This window comes from Phyllobates terribilis, unplaced genomic scaffold (assembly GCF_046119375.1).
Source record: "Phyllobates terribilis strain yellow unplaced genomic scaffold, ASM4611937v1 Scaffold_123__1_contigs__length_5148117, whole genome shotgun sequence".
NCBI lineage: Eukaryota > Metazoa > Chordata > Amphibia > Anura > Dendrobatidae > Phyllobates > Phyllobates terribilis.
In genome coordinates, this window is record NW_027362883.1 from 1387373 (window position 1) to 1404755 (window position 17383).

At 44.4% G+C, this 17383-nt stretch overlaps 12 non-coding genes across 12 annotated transcripts; all 12 read left to right on the top strand.

The window, feature by feature from the left end:
- The first annotated feature begins 372 nt into the window (after window positions 1–372).
- Window positions 373–557, top strand: LOC141202662 (U2 spliceosomal RNA). Its single transcript, XR_012273882.1, has one exon. It is a non-coding gene; the product is annotated as a U2 spliceosomal RNA (small nuclear RNA).
- Window positions 558–1672: 1115 nt separating this feature from the next.
- LOC141202425 (U2 spliceosomal RNA) lies at window positions 1673–1863 on the top strand. The gene has a single exon (XR_012273698.1). It is a non-coding gene; the product is annotated as a U2 spliceosomal RNA (small nuclear RNA).
- A 1115-nt stretch (window positions 1864–2978) lies between these two features.
- On the top strand, window positions 2979–3169 carry LOC141201765 (U2 spliceosomal RNA). Its single transcript, XR_012273063.1, has one exon. It is a non-coding gene; the product is annotated as a U2 spliceosomal RNA (small nuclear RNA).
- A 1115-nt stretch (window positions 3170–4284) lies between these two features.
- Window positions 4285–4475, top strand: LOC141201766 (U2 spliceosomal RNA). Its single transcript, XR_012273064.1, has one exon. It is a non-coding gene; the product is annotated as a U2 spliceosomal RNA (small nuclear RNA).
- A 1115-nt stretch (window positions 4476–5590) lies between these two features.
- On the top strand, window positions 5591–5781 carry LOC141202300 (U2 spliceosomal RNA). The gene has a single exon (XR_012273578.1). It is a non-coding gene; the product is annotated as a U2 spliceosomal RNA (small nuclear RNA).
- Window positions 5782–6896: 1115 nt separating this feature from the next.
- Window positions 6897–7087, top strand: LOC141201767 (U2 spliceosomal RNA). The gene has a single exon (XR_012273065.1). It is a non-coding gene; the product is annotated as a U2 spliceosomal RNA (small nuclear RNA).
- A 1115-nt stretch (window positions 7088–8202) lies between these two features.
- LOC141203095 (U2 spliceosomal RNA) lies at window positions 8203–8393 on the top strand. Its single transcript, XR_012274235.1, has one exon. It is a non-coding gene; the product is annotated as a U2 spliceosomal RNA (small nuclear RNA).
- Window positions 8394–9508: 1115 nt separating this feature from the next.
- Window positions 9509–9699, top strand: LOC141202403 (U2 spliceosomal RNA). The gene has a single exon (XR_012273677.1). It is a non-coding gene; the product is annotated as a U2 spliceosomal RNA (small nuclear RNA).
- Window positions 9700–10814: 1115 nt separating this feature from the next.
- LOC141201768 (U2 spliceosomal RNA) lies at window positions 10815–11005 on the top strand. The gene has a single exon (XR_012273066.1). It is a non-coding gene; the product is annotated as a U2 spliceosomal RNA (small nuclear RNA).
- A 1113-nt stretch (window positions 11006–12118) lies between these two features.
- On the top strand, window positions 12119–12309 carry LOC141202326 (U2 spliceosomal RNA). Its single transcript, XR_012273602.1, has one exon. It is a non-coding gene; the product is annotated as a U2 spliceosomal RNA (small nuclear RNA).
- A 2950-nt stretch (window positions 12310–15259) lies between these two features.
- Window positions 15260–15451, top strand: LOC141202656 (U2 spliceosomal RNA). Its single transcript, XR_012273878.1, has one exon. It is a non-coding gene; the product is annotated as a U2 spliceosomal RNA (small nuclear RNA).
- Window positions 15452–16563: 1112 nt separating this feature from the next.
- Window positions 16564–16754, top strand: LOC141201769 (U2 spliceosomal RNA). Its single transcript, XR_012273067.1, has one exon. It is a non-coding gene; the product is annotated as a U2 spliceosomal RNA (small nuclear RNA).
- The last annotated feature ends 629 nt before the right edge of the window (window positions 16755–17383 follow it).

Below are 17383 nucleotides of genomic sequence, written 5' to 3' on the forward strand. Positions count from 1 at the left end.
CTCTTGGCAGGTCTAGGGGGGGAGTGTGTGGCCATCAGGTTCCGCTCCCCCCTGAACCCCCCTGGCTCTCCTCTTTCGGGAGGAGAGCGTTGTTGGCTCCCCTCTTCCGGGAGGGGAGCACAGTCTTTGGCTCCCAGTGCCTTGCTCGGGTGAGAACTCGGGCAGGTATTGAGGGTAAGATTGGGTCGCCTCTGGCTCCGGCTGGAGGTGGCTATTTGTCCCTGTGCCTCGCTGTGGCCTTCTGGCACGGAGGGACGGGGAATGGTTTGGGGGACCCTTCTCCTTTTGGAGAAGGTTTCAAGAAGACCAGCATCCAAGTGCACTTTTTTTTGTGGCACTTGTCACTTTTTTAAGCGCACTCGGGTTTTGTACACGAATTCGGGCTTTCGATAAAAAAAAAAAAATCTGTTCTTATAAGTTTAATATCTGATACGTCCCCTATCTGGGGACCATATATTAAATGGATTTTTAGAACAGGGAGATGGAAAAAGAGCTTGCTCTGTCCACTCCACGCATTGACCTGGTATTGCAGTATCTCCAGGACCGGTGCACCCCTTCTTTAATGCAGTTTCTAAAATCAGAAAGAATTGAATTCAATGTTTTTTGTTCATTTTGCTTGTTTGTCGGATTTTGGGATGGACTCTTTGGCTTTGCTTTTCTTCTCCTCATTGGATTTTTCATGTTCAAAGTTGCAGAAGCCAGATTACAAGCTCATTTTGGTTCAACTTCAGCAACTGTGCATTGCATTGCCATGTAATGTGATGCAATGCTATCTTTCTAGCTCTCCCTTTTTACTTCCTTTTGGATAAACAGACATATTAGGCAAGCATTTTGGAGCTTTCACCTAAATAACTACAGGTGGTGAGATAAGCTGCACAATATAATTGACCTTTCAGTATATTGTTGCACACACACCATCTATTTAGCAAATGCCCTTGTTATCAACAGCAGCCTTTTAAACTCACCTGAGCTAACAGGTATGTGCGCTGGTTACTCTGCTGCGCTTAAAATTTCTTTTTTGGTTTGCTACAATGCCTTTTCTGAAACGTTGTCTCCTTCTGCTGGAACACTGACTTCTTTCATTTAATGCCTGCAGACTATAAAAGAGAACCCAACCCAAAAAGTTTGGTTGATTAGTCTGTGGCATTCTGTTAAACTGTTGCTTATGGCGGTCTCTGTGAGCTTCTCAGCGACATTCAGCCAGCCAGGTATCCTGCCTGCAGTAGATGGAATGTGGCAATGGAACGCTGGCTGCGCGTGTCATAATAGGCTCTGAGCCTTTATATACCTGTGCACAGCAGCAGCCACCTTCAGTCTGCTGCTGGACAGCCAGCAGCAGCAGCAGCAGGAGAGGTATGTAATCAGGAGCCCTCCTGCTAAGGGTAGACAGCTGCTCGTTCCACCCCACCCCCCGCCTTAATTGGTTCTCCTCCCTTCCAACGGTGTTGAGGCGGGTGGGAACAGCAGGGGGTGAAGGTGCTGTGTTTAAAGAGGTGGAGTTATGCAGATCTAAAACGCGTGGATTGCAGCAGCAGCAAGCCGAAAAGTGCAGGCATGTAAGGGATCTAGAGGTTGACAACATGTCTTCTTAACGGGAGTCCAGGAGCTCATCTCCACAAATGGACTTTTCAGGATCCTTGGGTGGCTCCGTAGTTTGAAACCAATTCTGGTTATCGCTTCTCGACCTTTTGGCTAAGATCAAGTGTAGTATCTGTTCTTATCAGTTTAATATCTGATACGTCCCCTATCTGGGGACCATATATTAAATGGATTTTTAGAACAGGGAGATGGAAAAAGAGCTTGCTCTGTCCACTCCACGCATTGACCTGGTATTGCAGTATCTCCAGGACCGGTGCACCCCTTCTTTAATGCAGTTTCTAAAATCAGAAAGAATTGAATTCAATGTTTTTTGTTCATTTTGCTTGTTTGTCGGATTTTGGGATGGACTCTTTGGCTTTGCTTTTCTTCTCCTCATTGGATTTTTCATGTTCAAAGTTGCAGAAGCCAGATTACAAGCTCATTTTGGTTCAACTTCAGCAACTGTGCATTGCATTGCCATGTAATGTGATGCAATGCTATCTTTCTAGCTCTCCCTTTTTACTTCCTTTTGGATAAACAGACATATTAGGCAAGCATTTTGGAGCTTTCACCTAAATAACTACAGGTGGTGAGATAAGCTGCACAATATAATTGACCTTTCAGTATATTGTTGCACACACACCATCTATTTAGCAAATGCCCTTGTTATCAACAGCAGCCTTTTAAACTCACCTGAGCAAACAGGTATGTGCGCTGGTTACTCTGCTGCGCTTAAAATTTCTTTTTTGGTTTGCTACAATGCCTTTTCTGAAACGTTGTCTCCTTCTGCTGGAACACTGACTTCTTTCATTTAATGCCTGCAGACTATAAAAGAGAACCCAACCCAAAAAGTTTGGTTGATTAGTCTGTGGCATTCTGTTAAACTGTTGCTTATGGCGGTCTCTGTGAGCTTCTCAGCGACATTCAGCCAGCCAGGTATCCTGCCTGCAGTAGATGGAATGTGGCAATGGAACGCTGGCTGCGCGTGTCATAATAGGCTCTGAGCCTTTATATACCTGTGCACAGCAGCAGCCACCTTCAGTCTGCTGCTGGACAGCCAGCAGCAGCAGCAGCAGGAGAGGTATGTAATCAGGAGCCCTCCTGCTAAGGGTAGACAGCTGCTCGTTCCACCCCACCCCCCACCTTAATTGGTTCTCCTCCCTTCCAACGGTGTTGAGGCGGGTGGGAACAGCAGGGGGTGAAGGTGCTGTGTTTAAAGAGGTGGAGTTATGCAGATCTAAAATGCGTGGATTGCAGCAGCAGCAAGCCGAAAAGTGCAGGCATGTAAGGGATCTAGAGGTTGACAACATGTCTTCTTAACGGGAGTCCAGGAGCTCATCTCCACAAATGGACTTTTCAGGATCCTTGGGTGGCTCCGTAGTTTGAAACCAATTCTGGTTATCGCTTCTCGGCCTTTTGGCTAAGATCAAGTGTAGTATCTGTTCTTATCAGTTTAATATCTGATACGTCCCCTATCTGGGGACCATATATTAAATGGATTTTTAGAACAGGGAGATGGAAAAAGAGCTTGCTCTGTCCACTCCACGCATTGACCTGGTATTGCAGTATCTCCAGGACCGGTGCACCCCTTCTTTAATGCAGTTTCTAAAATCAGAAAGAATTGAATTCAAAGTTTTTTGTTCATTTTGCTTGTTTGTCGGATTTTGGTATGGACTCTTTGGCTTTGCTTTTCTTCTCCTCATTGGATTTTTCATGTTCAAAGTTGCAGAAGCCAGATTACAAGCTCATTTTGGTTCAACTTCAGCAACTGTGCATTGCATTGCCATGTAATGTGATGCAATGCTATCTTTCTAGCTCTCCCTTTTTACTTCCTTTTGGATAAACAGACATATTAGGCAAGCATTTTGGAGCTTTCACCTAAATAACTACAGGTGGTGAGATAAGCTGCACAATATAATTGACCTTTCAGTATATTGTTGCACACACACCATCTATTTAGCAAATGCCCTTGTTATCAACAGCAGCCTTTTAAACTCACCTGAGCTAACAGGTATGTGCGCTGGTTACTCTGCTGCGCTTAAAATTTCTTTTTTGGTTTGCTACAATGCCTTTTCTGAAACGTTGTCTCCTTCTGCTGGAACACTGACTTCTTTCATTTAATGCCTGCAGACTATAAAAGAGAACCCAACCCAAAAAGTTTGGTTGATTAGTCTGTGGCATTCTGTTAAACTGTTGCTTATGGCGGTCTCTGTGAGCTTCTCAGCGACATTCAGCCAGCCAGGTATCCTGCCTGCAGTAGATGGAATGTGGCAATGGAACGCTGGCTGCGCGTGTCATAATAGGCTCTGAGCCTTTATATACCTGTGCACAGCAGCAGCCACCTTCAGTCTGCTGCTGGACAGCCAGCAGCAGCAGCAGCAGGAGAGGTATGTAATCAGGAGCCCTCCTGCTAAGGGTAGACAGCTGCTCGTTCCACCCCACCCCCCACCTTAATTGGTTCTCCTCCCTTCCAACGGTGTTGAGGCGGGTGGGAACAGCAGGGGGTGAAGGTGCTGTGTTTAAAGAGGTGGAGTTATGCAGATCTAAAATGCGTGGATTGCAGCAGCAGCAAGCCGAAAAGTGCAGGCATGTAAGGGATCTAGAGGTTGACAACATGTCTTCTTAACGGGAGTCCAGGAGCTCATCTCCACAAATGGACTTTTCAGGATCCTTGGGTGGCTCCGTAGTTTGAAACCAATTCTGGTTATCGCTTCTCGGCCTTTTGGCTAAGATCAAGTGTAGTATCTGTTCTTATCAGTTTAATATCTGATACGTCCCCTATCTGGGGACCATATATTAAATGGATTTTTAGAACAGGGAGATGGAAAAAGAGCTTGCTCTGTCCACTCCACGCATTGACCTGGTATTGCAGTATCTCCAGGACCGGTGCACCCCTTCTTTAATGCAGTTTCTAAAATCAGAAAGAATTGAATTCAAAGTTTTTTGTTCATTTTGCTTGTTTGTCGGATTTTGGTATGGACTCTTTGGCTTTGCTTTTCTTCTCCTCATTGGATTTTTCATGTTCAAAGTTGCAGAAGCCAGATTACAAGCTCATTTTGGTTCAACTTCAGCAACTGTGCATTGCATTGCCATGTAATGTGATGCAATGCTATCTTTCTAGCTCTCCCTTTTTACTTCCTTTTGGATAAACAGACATATTAGGCAAGCATTTTGGAGCTTTCACCTAAATAACTACAGGTGGTGAGATAAGCTGCACAATATAATTGACCTTTCAGTATATTGTTGCACACACACCATCTATTTAGCAAATGCCCTTGTTATCAACAGCAGCCTTTTAAACTCACCTGAGCTAACAGGTATGTGCGCTGGTTACTCTGCTGCGCTTAAAATTTCTTTTTTGGTTTGCTACAATGCCTTTTCTGAAACGTTGTCTCCTTCTGCTGGAACACTGACTTCTTTCATTTAATGCCTGCAGACTATAAAAGAGAACCCAACCCAAAAAGTTTGGTTCATTAGTCTGTGGCATTGTGTTAAACTGTTGCTTATGGCGGTCTCTGTGAGCTTCTCAGCGACATTCAGCCAGCCAGGTATCCTGCCTGCAGTAGATGGAATGTGGCAATGGAACGCTGGCTGCGCGTGTCATAATAGGCTCTGAGCCTTTATATACCTGTGCACAGCAGCAGCCACCTTCAGTCTGCTGCTGGACAGCCAGCAGCAGCAGCAGCAGGAGAGGTATGTAATCAGGAGCCCTCCTGCTAAGGGTAGACAGCTGCTCGTTCCACCCCACCCCCAGCCTTAATTGGTTCTCCTCCCTTCCAACGGTGTTGAGGCGGGTGGGAACAGCAGGGGGTGAAGGTGCTGTGTTTAAAGAGGTGGAGTTATGCAGATCTAAAACGCGTGGATTGCAGCAGCAGCAAGCCGAAAAGTGCAGGCATGTAAGGGATCTAGAGGTTGACAACATGTCTTCTTAACGGGAGTCCAGGAGCTCATCTCCACAAATGGACTTTTCAGGATCCTTGGGTGGCTCCGTAGTTTGAAACCAATTCTGGTTATCGCTTCTCGGCCTTTTGGCTAAGATCAAGTGTAGTATCTGTTCTTATCAGTTTAATATCTGATACGTCCCCTATCTGGGGACCATATATTAAATGAATTTTTAGAACAGGGAGATGGAAAAAGAGCTTGCTCTGTCCACTCCACGCATTGACCTGGTATTGCAGTATCTCCAGGACCGGTGCACCCCTTCTTTAATGCAGTTTCTAAAATCAGAAAGAATTGAATTCAAAGTTTTTTGTTCATTTTGCTTGTTTGTCGGATTTTGGTATGGACTCTTTGGCTTTGCTTTTCTTCTCCTCATTGGATTTTTCATGTTCAAAGTTGCAGAAGCCAGATTACAAGCTCATTTTGGTTCAACTTCAGCAACTGTGCATTGCATTGCCATGTAATGTGATGCAATGCTATCTTTCTAGCTCTCCCTTTTTACTTCCTTTTGGATAAACAGACATATTAGGCAAGCATTTTGGAGCTTTCACCTAAATAACTACAGGTGGTGAGATAAGCTGCACAATATAATTGACCTTTCAGTATATTGTTGCACACACACCATCTATTTAGCAAATGCCCTTGTTATCAACAGCAGCCTTTTAAACTCACCTGAGCAAACAGGTATGTGCGCTGGTTACTCTGCTGCGCTTAAAATTTCTTTTTTGGTTTGCTACAATGCCTTTTCTGAAACGTTGTCTCCTTCTGCTGGAACACTGACTTCTTTCATTTAATGCCTGCAGACTATAAAAGAGAACCCAACCCAAAAAGTTTGGTTGATTAGTCTGTGGCATTCTGTTAAACTGTTGCTTATGGCGGTCTCTGTGAGCTTCTCAGCGACATTCAGCCAGCCAGGTATCCTGCCTGCAGTAGATGGAATGTGGCAATGGAACGATGGCTGCGCGTGTCATAATAGGCTCTGAGCCTTTATATACCTGTGCACAGCAGCAGCCACCTTCAGTCTGCTGCTGGACAGCCAGCAGCAGCAGCAGCAGGAGAGGTATGTAATCAGGAGCCCTCCTGCTAAGGGTAGACAGCTGCTCGTTCCACCCCACCCCCCGCCTTAATTGGTTCTCCTCCCTTCCAACGGTGTTGAGGCGGGTGGGAACAGCAGGGGGTGAAGGTGCTGTGTTTAAAGAGGTGGAGTTATGCAGATCTAAAACGCGTGGATTGCAGCAGCAGCAAGCCGAAAAGTGCAGGCATGTAAGGGATCTAGAGGTTGACAACATGTCTTCTTAACGGGAGTCCAGGAGCTCATCTCCACAAATGGACTTTTCAGGATCCTTGGGTGGCTCCGTAGTTTGAAACCAATTCTGGTTATCGCTTCTCGGCCTTTTGGCTAAGATCAAGTGTAGTATCTGTTCTTATCAGTTTAATATCTGATACGTCCCCTATCTGGGGACCATATATTAAATGGATTTTTAGAACAGGGAGATGGAAAAAGAGCTTGCTCTGTCCACTCCACGCATTGACCTGGTATTGCAGTATCTCCAGGACCGGTGCACCCCTTCTTTAATGCAGTTTCTAAAATCAGAAAGAATTGAATTCAATGTTTTTTGTTCATTTTGCTTGTTTGTCGGATTTTGGGATGGACTCTTTGGCTTTGCTTTTCTTCTCCTCATTGGAGTTTTCATGTTCAAAGTTGCAGAAGCCAGATTACAAGCTCATTTTGGTTCAACTTCAGCAACTGTGCATTGCATTGCCATGTAATGTGATGCAATGCTATCTTTCTAGCTCTCCCTTTTTACTTCCTTTTGGATAAACAGACATATTAGGCAAGCATTTTGGAGCTTTCACCTAAATAACTACAGGTGGTGAGATAAGCTGCACAATATAATTGACCTTTCAGTATATTGTTGCACACACACCATCTATTTAGCAAATGCCCTTGTTATCAACAGCAGCCTTTTAAACTCACCTGAGCTAACAGGTATGTGCGCTGGTTACTCTGCTGCGCTTAAAATTTCTTTTTTGGTTTGCTACAATGCCTTTTCTGAAACGTTGTCTCCTTCTGCTGGAACACTGACTTCTTTCATTTAATGCCTGCAGACTATAAAAGAGAACCCAACCCAAAAAGTTTGGTTGATTAGTCTGTGGCATTCTGTTAAACTGTTGCTTATGGCGGTCTCTGTGAGCTTCTCAGCGACATTCAGCCAGCCAGGTATCCTGCCTGCAGTAGATGGAATGTGGCAATGGAACGCTGGCTGCGCATGTCATAATAGGCTCTGAGCCTTTATATACCTGTGCACAGCAGCAGCCACCTTCAGTCTGCTGCTGGACAGCCAGCAGCAGGAGCAGCAGGAGAGGTATGTAATCAGGAGCCCTCCTGCTAAGGGTAGACAGCTGCTCGTTCCACCCCACCCCCCGCCTTAATTGGTTCTCCTCCCTTCCAACGGTGTTGAGGCGGGTGGGAACAGCAGGGGGTGAAGGTGCTGTGTTTAAAGAGGTGGAGTTATGCAGATCTAAAACGCGTGGATTGCAGCAGCAGCAAGCCGAAAAGTGCAGGCATGTAAGGGATCTAGAGGTTGACAACATGTCTTCTTAACGGGAGTCCAGGAGCTCATCTCCACAAATGGACTTTTCAGGATCCTTGGGTGGCTCCGTAGTTTGAAACCAATTCTGGTTATCGCTTCTCGGCCTTTTGGCTAAGATCAAGTGTAGTATCTGTTCTTATCAGTTTAATATCTGATACGTCCCCAATCTGGGGACCATATATTAAATGGATTTTTAGAACAGGGAGATGGAAAAAGAGCTTGCTCTGTCCACTCCACGCATTGACCTGGTATTGCAGTATCTCCAGGACCGGTGCACCCCTTCTTTAATGCAGTTTCTAAAATCAGAAAGAATTGAATTCAATGTTTTTTGTTCATTTTGCTTGTTTGTCGGATTTTGGGATGGACTCTTTGGCTTTGCTTTTCTTCTCCTCATTGGATTTTTCATGTTCAAAGTTGCAGAAGCCAGATTACAAGCTCATTTTGGTTCAACTTCAGCAACTGTGCATTGCATTGCCATGTAATGTGATGCAATGCTATGTTTCTAGCTCTCCCTTTTTACTTCCTTTTGGATAAACAGACATATTAGGCAAGCATTTTGGAGCTTTCACCTAAATAACTACAGGTGGTGAGATAAGCTGCACAATATAATTGACCTTTCAGTATATTGTTGCACACACACCATCTATTTAGCAAATGCCCTTGATATCAACAGCAGCCTTTTAAACTCACCTGAGCTAACAGGTATGTGCGCTGGTTACTCTGCTGCGCTTAAAATTTCTTTTTTGGTTTGCTACAATGCCTTTTCTGAAACGTTGTCTCCTTCTGCTGGAACACTGACTTCTTTCATTTAATGCCTGCAGACTATAAAAGAGAACCCAACCCAAAAAGTTTGGTTGATTAGTCTGTGGCATTCTGTTAAACTGTTGCTTATGGCGGTCTCTGTGAGCTTCTCAGCGACATTCAGCCAGCCAGGTATCCTGCCTGCAGTAGATGGAATGTGGCAATGGAACGCTGGCTGCGCGTGTCATAATAGGCTCTGAGCCTTTATATACCTGTGCACAGCAGCAGCCACCTTCAGTCTGCTGCTGGACAGCCAGCAGCAGCAGCAGCAGGAGAGGTATGTAATCAGGAGCCCTCCTGCTAAGGGTAGACAGCTGCTCGTTCCACCCCACCCCCCGCCTTAATTGGTTCTCCTCCCTTCCAACGGTGTTGAGGCGGGTGGGAACAGCAGGGGGTGAAGGTGCTGTGTTTAAAGAGGTGGAGTTATGCAGATCTAAAACGCGTGGATTGCAGCAGCAGCAAGCCGAAAAGTGCAGGCATGTAAGGGATCTAGAGGTTGACAACATGTCTTCTTAACGGGAGTCCAGGAGCTCATCTCCACAAATGGACTTTTCAGGATCCTTGGGTGGCTCCGTAGTTTGAAACCAATTCTGGTTATCGCTTCTCGGCCTTTTGGCTAAGATCAAGTGTAGTATCTGTTCTTATCAGTTTAATATCTGATACGTCCCCTATCTGGGGACCATATATTAAATGGATTTTTAGAACAGGGAGATGGAAAAAGAGCTTGCTCTGTCCACTCCACGCATTGACCTGGTATTGCAGTATCTCCAGGCCCGGTTCACCCCTTCTTTAATGCAGTTTCTAAAATCAAAAAGAATTGAATTCAATGTTTTTTGTTCATTTTGCTTGTTTGTCGGATTTTGGGATGGACTCTTTGGCTTTGCTTTTCTTCTCCTCATTGGATTTTTCATGTTCAAAGTTGCAGAAGCCAGATTACAAGCTCATTTTGGTTCAACTTCAGCAACTGTGCATTGCATTGCCATGTAATGTGATGCAATGCTATCTTTCTAGCTCTCCCTTTTTACTTCCTTTTGGATAAACAGACATATTAGGCAAGCATTTTGGAGCTTTCACCTAAATAACTACAGGTGGTGAGATAAGCTGCACAATATAATTGACCTTTCAGTATATTGTTGCACACACACCATCTATTTAGCAAATGCCCTTGTTATCAACAGCAGCCTTTTAAACTCACCTGAGCTAACAGGTATGTGCGCTGGTTACTCTGCTGCTCTTAAAATTTCTTTTTTGGTTTGCTACAATGCCTTTTCTGAAACGTTGTCTCCTTCTGCTGGAACACTGACTTCTTTCATTTAATGCCTGCAGACTATAAAAGAGAACCCAACCCAAAAAGTTTGGTTGATTATTCTGTGGCATTCTGTTAAACTGTTGCTTATGGCGGTCTCTGTGAGCTTCTCAGCGACATTCAGCCAGCCAGGTATCCTGCCTGCAGTAGATGGAATGTGGCAATGGAACGCTGGCTGCGCATGTCATAATAGGCTCTGAGCCTTTATATACCTGTGCACAGCAGCAGCCACCTTCAGTCTGCTGCTGGACAGCCAGCAGCAGCAGCAGCAGGAGAGGTATGTAATCAGGAGCCCTCCTGCTAAGGGTAGACAGCTGCTCGTTCCACCCCACCCCCCGCCTTAATTGGTTCTCCTCCCTTCCAACGGTGTTGAGGCGGGTGGGAACAGCAGGGGGTGAAGGTGCTGTGTTTAAAGAGGTGGAGTTATGCAGATCTAAAACGCGTGGATTGCAGCAGCAGCAAGCCGAAAAGTGCAGGCATGTAAGGGATCTAGAGGTTGACAACATGTCTTCTTAACGGGAGTCCAGGAGCTCATCTCCACAAATGGACTTTTCAGGATCCTTGGGTGGCTCCGTAGTTTGAAACCAATTCTGGTTATCGCTTCTCGGCCTTTTGGCTAAGATCAAGTGTAGTATCTGTTCTTATCAGTTTAATATCTGATACGTCCCCTATCTGGGGACCATATATTAAATGGATTTTTAGAACAGGGAGATGGAAAAAGAGCTTGCTCTGTCCACTCCACGCATTGACCTGGTATTGCAGTATCTCCAGGACCGGTGCACCCCTTCTTTAATGCAGTTTCTAAAATCAGAAAGAATTGAATTCAATGTTTTTGTTCATTTTGCTTGTTTGTCGGATTTTGGGATGGACTCTTTGGCTTTGCTTTTCTTCTCCTCATTGGATTTTTCATGTTCAAAGTTGCAGAAGCCAGATTACAAGCTCATTTTGGTTCAACTTCAGCAACTGTGCATTGCATTGCCATGTAATGTGATGCAATGCTATCTTTCTAGCTCTCCCTTTTTACTTCCTTTTGGATAAACAGACATATTAGGCAAGCATTTTGGAGCTTTCACCTAAATAACTACAGGTGGTGAGATAAGCTGCACAATATAATTGACCTTTCAGTATATTGTTGCACACACACCATCTATTTAGCAAATGCCCTTGTTATCAACAGCAGCCTTTTAAACTCACCTGAGCTAACAGGTATGTGCGCTGGTTACTCTGCTGCGCTTAAAATTTCTTTTTTGGTTTGCTACAATGCCTTTTCTGAAACGTTGTCTCCTTCTGCTGGAACACTGACTTCTTTCATTTAATGCCTGCAGACTATAAAAGAGAACCCAACCCAAAAAGTTTGGTTGATTAGTCTGTGGCATTCTGTTAAACTGTTGCTTATGGCGGTCTCTGTGAGCTTCTCAGCGACATTCAGCCAGCCAGGTATCCTGCCTGCAGTAGATGGAATGTGGCAATGGAACGCTGGCTGCGCGTGTCATAATAGGCTCTGAGCCTTTATATACCTGTGCACAGCAGCAGCCACCTTCAGTCTGCTGCTGGACAGCCAGCAGCAGCAGCAGCAGGAGAGGTATGTAATCAGGAGCCTTCCTGCTAAGGGTAGACAGCTGCTCGTTCCACCCCACCCCCGCCTTAATTGGTTCTCCTCCCTTCCAACGGTGTTGAGGCGGGTGGGAACAGCAGGGGGTGAAGGTGCTGTGTTTAAAGAGGTGGAGTTATGCAGATCTAAAACGCGTGGATTGCAGCAGCAGCAAGCCGAAAAGTGCAGGCATGTAAGGGATCTAGAGGTTGACAACATGTCTTCTTAACGGGAGTCCAGGAGCTCATCTCCACAAATGGACTTTTCAGGATCCTTGGGTGGCTCCGTAGTTTGAAACCAACTCTGGTTATCGCTTCTCGGCCTTTTGGCTAAGATCAAGTGTAGTATCTGTTCTTATCAGTTTAATATCTGATACGTCCCCTATCTGGGGACCATATATTAAATGGATTTTTAGAACAGGGAGATGGAAAAAGAGCTTGCTCTGTCCACTCCACACATTGACCTGGTATTGCAGTATCTCCAGGACCGGTGCACCCCTTCTTTAATGCAGTTTCTAAAATCAGAAAGAATTGAATTCAATGTTTTTTGTTCATTTTGCTTGTTTGTCGGATTTTGGGATGGACTCTTTGGCTTTGCTTTTCTTCTCCTCATTGGATTTTTCATGTTCAAAGTTGCAGAAGCCAGATTACAAGCTCATTTTGGTTCAACTTCAGCAACTGTGCATTGCATTGCCATGTAATGTGATGCAATGCTATCTTTCTAGCTCTCCCTTTTTACTTCCTTTTGGATAAACAGACATATTAGGCAAGCATTTTGGAGCTTTCACCTAAATAACTACAGGTGGTGAGATAAGCTGCACAATATAATTGACCTTTCAGTATATTGTTGCACACACACCATCTATTTAGCAAATGCCCTTGTTATCAACAGCAGCCTTTTAAACTCACCTGAGCTAACAGGTATGTGCGCTGGTTACTCTGCTGCGCTTAAAATTTCTTTTTTGGTTTGCTACAATGCCTTTTCTGAAACGTTGTCTCCTTCTGCTGGAACACTGACTTCTTTCATTTAATGCCTGCAGACTATAAAAGAGAACCCAACCCAAAAAGTTTGGTTGATTAGTCTGTGGCATTCTGTTAAACTGTTGCTTATGGCGGTCTCTGTGAGCTTCTCAGCGACATTCAGCCAGCCAGGTATCCTGCCTGCAGTAGATGGAATGTGGCAATGGAACGCTGGCTGCGCGTGTCATAATAGGCTCTGAGCCTTTATATACCTGTGCACAGCAGCAGCCACCTTCAGTCTGCTGCTGGACAGCCAGCAGCAGCAGCAGGAGAGGTATGTAATCAGGAGCCCTCCTGCTAAGGGTAGACAGCTGCTCGTTCCACCCCACCCCCCGCCTTAATTGGTTCTCCTCCCTTCCAACGGTGTTGAGGCGGGTGGGAACAGCAGGGGGTGAAGGTGCTGTGTTTAAAGAGGTGGAGTTATGCAGATCTAAAACGCGTGGATTGCAGCAGCAGCAAGCCGAAAAGTGCAGGCATGTAAGGGATCTAGAGGTTGACAACATGTCTTCTTAACGGGAGTCCAGGAGCTCATCTCCACAAATGGACTTTTCAGGATCCTTGGGTGGCTCCGTAGTTTGAAACCAATTCTGGTTATCGCTTCTCGGCCTTTTGGCTAAGATCAAGTGCAGTGATCTACCGGTTGCTGCCTTGGTCTTGGCTGAGAGGTGCCTTGGGTACCCGGCTCCTTGGCCTCGGGGGATCGCTGCATGTAGCAGTGTGGCTTCACCCCCTTGCTGCTTTTGGGGAGCCGGATTAGTCCCGGGGCAACGAGGGGCGATCAGCCTGCCTGCTTTTTTTAAGTAGGCGAGGAGGATTTTTGCCACCTTTGGTGTGAAGATATGGACGGGAGAAGCCCAAATATGCTGACCTGTGAAGAGGTCCCAGTTTTTGCAAGATTGAAGAATGCAGTGCGGTTTATTTTTTTGGATCCAGAGAAGAAGAAGTCTGGCTTGTTTTTTTTGGTAGAGAAGATTTTGTTTGGACTATTGGAAGTTCAAATGGAACAAGTTTTGTCTATGTTGGAGTTCCCGAAGAGAGGGATATATGATGTTATTTTTTGTTCAGAAGATATGTTTTCTGACTTTTGGAAGAGAATGGATCTAGTGAAGGAAGATTCGATACTTGAAGGTGTTTTTTTTGTGTCGCATTTTCCTAGGAAGGAAAGGCTAATAGTAATAAGGATGTATAGTCCTTTCATATTAGAAGAAGAGATCATGACCTTTTTATCCCGGTACTGTGAGAAAGTGAGTTCTGCTGGCAAAATGTTTAACCGATATGGTTTTTGGACCACGAGGTGGAGGTTCCTGGTCAAGTTCAAGGAAAGTTCGGATGGTGTTGTGGTACTCCCACCAAGTAGATTCAAAATCGGGACAGTTAATGGAGATATGTTCTTTACAGGTATGCCGAAGTTTTGTAGGCGTTGTAAACAGTATGGCCATGAAAAGGATTCCTGTACATTACAGTGGTGTGCCAAGTGTGAAGAAGTGGGACATAAGGCAGAGAATTGTGAAAAAAGTAAGAAATGTAATCTATGTGGTGGCAGTGGTCATTTATATGATTGCTGTCCTGTCAATAAAAGGGAGGAGAAGTCAGTTGACAAGGAAGATGGAAAAGAAGAAGAGTCTGAAGCTGCCCCCCATGATGAAATGGAAGAGAACATATCTCAAAAGAAGGAGGAACAAATAAGAGATATAAGAAAAGAAGGTGATCATATGGAAGAAGATACTGAGAGTGATATCACAGACGTTGAGATTGAAAATACTAGCTTGGAAGAAGAAGTGGAGGTGGATAGGGAGTCAGAAGATCAGGAGGAAAGTGAGTCCTCCAGTCAGGATGAAAAGGAAGGTGCTGTAAGTAATATGGAAGAGGAGGAGGAGGGTGAAGAAACTAGTGAAGAAGAAAGAGAGGATGTCGCATGTGAAGCCAGAGAAGAAATTGAAGGAGTTTTGTCATCTGGGAAGGACTCTAGTAAAGCAAAGGATGTTTCAGAAAAAAATATGAGGGAGATGGAGGAGAGACAAGAAGTGTTGAAAATGCTAAAGAGTTGTGAAGGGGGGAGTCAGGCTAGTCTAAGGCGCAAAGTGTGGAATAACATTTATAGCGATATGCATCGTTTTTTTTCAACTTACAGAATACCTCAGTCGTTGGCTAAAGAGGTAGAAGAAGCTTGGGATGGTCGGTTTCTGGATGGAAGGCTTTTGAATGCCTTGGCAGCATATGGCCTGAAGAGAGGAATGTTGCCTTAAATCGTAATGGTAAAGATTGTAATGTTGTGATGTAAAGAATATGGAATAACTGTATTGTGATAATATAAACGTATATATATAAAATAAGATTGGAAAAATGGATATATGACCCACAATGATGGATAACAACCTAATACCATTTGGAAATCATTGCAAAGCATGAAATGGTAAATATGGGACTTGTAATCTGAGTGGAAAAAAAAAAAAAAAAAAAAAAAAAAAAATCTGTTCTTATCAGTTTAATATCTGATACGTCCCCTATCTGGGGACCATATATTAAATGGATTTTTAGAACAGGGAGATGGAAAAAGAGCTTGCTCTGTCCACTCCACGCATTGACCTGGTATTGCAGTATCTCCAGGACCGGTGCACCCCTTCTTTAATGCAGTTTCTAAAATCAGAAAGAATTGAATTCAATGTTTTTTGTTCATTTTGCTTGTTTGTCGGATTTTGGGATGGACTCTTTGGCTTTGCTTTTCTTCTCCTCATTGGATTTTTCATGTTCAAAGTTGCAGAAGCCAGATTACAAGCTCATTTTGGTTCAACTTCAGCAACTGTGCATTGCATTGCCATGTAATGTGATGCAATGCTATCTTTCTAGCTCTCCCTTTTTACTTCCTTTTGGATAAACAGACATATTAGGCAAGCATTTTGGAGCTTTCACCTAAATAACTACAGGTGGTGAGATAAGCTGCACAATATAATTGACCTTTCAGTATATTGTTGCACACACACCATCTATTTAGCAAATGCCCTTGTTATCAACAGCAGCCTTTTAAACTCACCTGAGCTAACAGGTATGTGCGCTGGTTACTCTGCTGCGCTTAAAATTTCTTTTTTGGTTTGCTACAATGCCTTTTCTGAAACGTTGTCTCCTTCTGCTGGAACACTGACTTCTTTCATTTAATGCCTGCAGACTATAAAAGAGAACCCAACCCAAAAAGTTTGGTTGATTAGTCTGTGGCATTCTGTTAAACTGTTGCTTATGGCGGTCTCTGTGAGCTTCTCAGCGACATTCAGCCAGCCAGGTATCCTGCCTGCAGTAGATGGAATGTGGCAATGGAACGCTGGCTGCGCGTGTCATAATAGGCTCTGAGCCTTTATATACCTGTGCACAGCAGCAGCCACCTTCAGTCTGCTGCTGGACAGCCAGCAGCAGCAGCAGGAGAGGTATGTAATCAGGAGCCCTCCTGCTAAGGGTAGACAGCTGCTCGTTCCACCCCACCCCCCGCCTTAATTGGTTCTCCTCCCTTCCAAAGGTGTTGAGGCGGGTGGGAACAGCAGGGGGTGAAGGTGCTGTGTTTAAAGAGGTGGAGTTATGCAGATCTAAAACGCGTGGATTGCAGCAGCAGCAAGCCGAAAAGTGCAGGCATGTAAGGGATCTAGAGGTTGACAACATGTCTTCTTAACGGGAGTCCAGGAGCTCATCTCCACAAATGGACTTTTCAGGATCCTTGGGTGGCTCCGTAGTTTGAAACCAATTCTGGTTATCGCTTCTCGGCCTTTTGGCTAAGATCAAGTGTAGTATCTGTTCTTATCAGTTTAATATCTGATACGTCCCCTATCTGGGGACCATATATTAAATGGATTTTTAGAACAGGGAGATGGAAAAAGAGCTTGCTCTGTCCACTCCACGCATTGACCTGGTATTGCAGTATCTCCAGGACCGGTGCACCCCTTCTTTAATGCAGTTTCTAAAATCAGAAAGAATTGAATTCAATGTTTTTTGTTCATTTTGCTTGTTTGTCGGATTTTGGGATGGACTCTTTGGCTTTGCTTTTCTTCTCCTCATTGGATTTTTCATGTTCAAAGTTGCAGAAGCCAGATTACAAGCTCATTTTGGTTCAACTTCAGCAACTGTGCATTGCATTGCCATGTAATGTGATGCAATGCTATCTTTCTAGCTCTCCCTTTTTACTTCCTTTTGGATAAACAGACATATTAGGCAAGCATTTTGGAGCTTTCACCTAAATAACTACAGGTGGTGAGATAAGCTGCACAATATAATTGACCTTTCAGTATATTGTTGCACACACACCATCTATTTAGCAAATGCCCTTGTTATCAACAGCAGCCTTTTAAACTCACCTGAGCTAACAGGTATGTGCGCTGGTTACTCTGCTGCGCTTAAAATTTCTTTTTTGGTTTGCTACAATGCCTTTTCTGAAACGTTGTCTCCTTCTGCTGGAACACTGACTTCTTTCATTTAATGCCTGCAGACTATAAAAGAGAACCCAACCCAAAAAGTTTGGTTGATTAGTCTGTGGCATTCTGTTAAACTGTTGCTTATGGCGGTCTCTGTGAGCTTC